Below are 3,119 nucleotides of genomic sequence, written 5' to 3'. Positions count from 1 at the left end.
GGCAGAACCTGCTGAGTGGCAGGACAGCTGAGGATAATTGCAGGGAAGTTCAGACGAGGGTGGATGCTTCTTTGATTTGGGTTGGATCTTGAAAAAAGTGGCATTCAAGCCAACCTCAAAACCTGATGGGGAGGAGTTGTGTCTAGAAGAAGGACTTGTCTGGAAAGCATGAAGCATGTTGGGAACAGTGTACTATCTTCGCTTGATAGATGGAAGGCATACCAGTGACACTCTGGGTGCTTGCTAATGTTCATGAATGTGTGAGATGTAAGGTCCAGCAAGTCTGAAACCCTTCCTAGCACTGGCTCCTTTTGCAGTGTGGATGTTTTGTTAAAGAACAGGTCTGTGCTTCCCCCATCACTAAGCAGTGCTTAGCTTAAAATGTCATGCAGCCTGGTCTAGTAAATATACAGTGCAGCTCTCCAGATCCCCTAGTTGCCAGCAATTATCAGTCTGCTGGGACCTGGCAGGAAGGAGAGTTTAATGAAAGGGTGATTTACAGAGGTTGGGGGAGGGGATGGGGAGACACCAGATAGCAGCAAGAACTAGAGCCTCTGCCACTCCTAGCTTGAAGGGGCACAGGAGGAAATGGTGTAGCTAGAGCCATGAAGCTGTGGTTACAGAGGGGCACAGCCACTACCAGAACCATGGTAGCAGACAGAAGTACCCCATCCCATTCTCATGCCTCCCTCTGACATACCAGTGCATCCCACTAGGAAGCCAGAACTAAGGGACCCAGGGTGATGCTGCCCATAGGGATCTCTGCCCCAGGGCAAAGAGGTAGATGATGGATCTGGCATGCAGACAAGAATAACCAGTATGCAGGCCAAGGAGTGGAGAGTCAGAATAACTCTGTGGGGCAGAGACCAGTCTCTACCCAGAGCTGCTTGGCCTCTGGTAGGACGTGGATTTCTCTCATACTAAGTTCTACCTCTGCCACTTCCCTGAATGGTGCAGCTCCTCTAAAATGAGTGGGAGAGTACCCTTGGCCCTTCCCATCTTCCAGCAGACATTAACTTCATTCAGTCCTTGGGATCTCCCAACACCCACCCCCAGAGAAACCTGGTAATTTCAGTTTCTCTGGCTGTACAGGTTATCCCCTGCCGCCCTGCCCTAGAGACAAGATACTGTTGGGCCACGTCTCACAGCAGGAAAGCAAATTAATACTTGTTTTATTTTATATAGTAGTTAAGCACTTACTCTGTGCAGTGCTTTTTTTTTTTTTTTTTTTTTTTTTTTTTGAGACGGAGTCTCGCTCTGTCACCCAGGCTGAAGTGCAGTGGCGCGATCTCGGCTCACTGCAAGCTCCACCTCCCGGGTTTACGCCATTCTCCTGCCTCAGCCTCCCGAGTAGCTGGGACTACAGGCGCCCGCCATCTCGCCCGGCTAGTTTTTTGTATTTTTTAATAGAGACGGGGTTTCACCGTGTAGGCCAGGATGGTCTCGATCTCCTGACCTCGTGATCCACCTGTCTCTGCCTCCCAAAGTGCTGGGATTACAGGCTTGAGCCACCGCGCCCGGCCAGTGCTTTTCTTAATGTGTTTTACTCAATCCTCACTGCATCCCTTAGATTGTTAATACGACCATTTTATAGACAGGGACAGTGAGGCACAGAGAGGTTAAGAAGTTTGCCCATAGGTATGCAGTAAGTGGTAGAGAAGGGACTGGGCTGTGGGCATTGAGTGGCTGCTGAGTCTGGACACCACAGCCAACAGCAGGGATGGACATCGCTCCATCCAATTTACTGTGTCCCTGACACTCCACCTGTAGCCCACACCGAGCCGTGCACAGCTGCAGTGGTCACTTCCCTGGCCACTGTCTCCATCCAGGCAGAGGTGTTTTGGTCCTTTCACCACTTAGTTCTGCTTTGCCCTTATGTCCAAAGCAAAACCCCTTTTACTTTACTTTTGTCCTAGTAAAAAAGTCACTTCCCTTCATTTTCAGGCCTGCAATCCTTAGCCAGGTGTCTGCCCAAGACAACTAGCAGTTTCACACAGATGCTAAGTCTCATGCAAACCCAAGCCAAGAAGTCACACAGCTCTTTTCAGATGCTTATTGTGTAAACACACAAGATTAGCAGTTGCTTTCATGAACATCTGGGTGTCTTGTGCACACCCTACACCTTGCCTTTGTTAAAATAGGCTGTTTTAACAAGGGAAAGTGTCCTGGTGTTTGCCCAAAGAAGGGGGATTTGGCAAGAAATAAGGATTTTCTTATACTTTGGATGGACATTTTTTATTCTTATACTTAAAAAATTATTATACTTTGAAATTTCAACTCCCTGTGATGGATGCCATGCAGCTTGAGCTGACAGATGTTGCAACTGTAATTCACCTCAGGCTTTCCTTGTTGCTGGAAGTCAAGCCAGTGACTGATTCCTAGCACCCCCTCTTTGCCTACCAGTGACTGAAAGATAAAGTATATCTCCTGCTGGAATTGACCTGGAAGTAGCTGGAGACATTTTGAAAGTCAACCTTCCAGTTTGTTAAAAAGCTCTAAAATTGACCCTCTAGTGGTGGGGACTATAGATCCATACCCCAGAGAGGACTAGTTCCTGACTTAACTGGAGGGCTGAACTCATAGCAGTGGGCAGCAACCAGCATTACAATACAGTCCTGTGCTGCTTAACAATGGGGAGTTCTGAAAAAGGCATTGTTAGGTGATTTCACTGTTGCGTGAATATCATAGAGTGTACTCAAACAAACCTAGATAGCATGTCTAAGCACATCCTAGGCTCTGCAGTATAGTCCTAGGCTATATGGATATGGTATACACCCTACTACACCCTAACTATGTGGTACAGCCCACTGCTCTTAGACTACAAGCCTGTACAGCATATTATTGTACTGAATGCTGTAGGCAATTGTAACAAAATGGTATCTGTATATCTAAAAATAACTTAGAAAAGGTACGGTAAAAATATGGTATGAAAGATAAAAAATAGTATGCTTATATAGGACATGTACCATGAACGGAGTTTGCAGGACTGGAAGTTGTCCTGGATGAGTTGGTGAGTGAATGTGAAGGCCTAGGATACTACTGTACACTTCTGTAGACTTTACAAATACTGTACACTCAGAGTACACTAAATTTACTTAAAAATTTTTCTTCAATAAGTT

The sequence above is a fragment of the Piliocolobus tephrosceles genome, chromosome 2, assembly GCF_002776525.5.
Source record: "Piliocolobus tephrosceles isolate RC106 chromosome 2, ASM277652v3, whole genome shotgun sequence".
Classification (NCBI taxonomy): Eukaryota; Metazoa; Chordata; class Mammalia; order Primates; family Cercopithecidae; genus Piliocolobus; species Piliocolobus tephrosceles.
The sequence above is the reverse complement of the archived record's forward strand: the minus strand, read 5'-3'. Positions refer to the sequence as shown.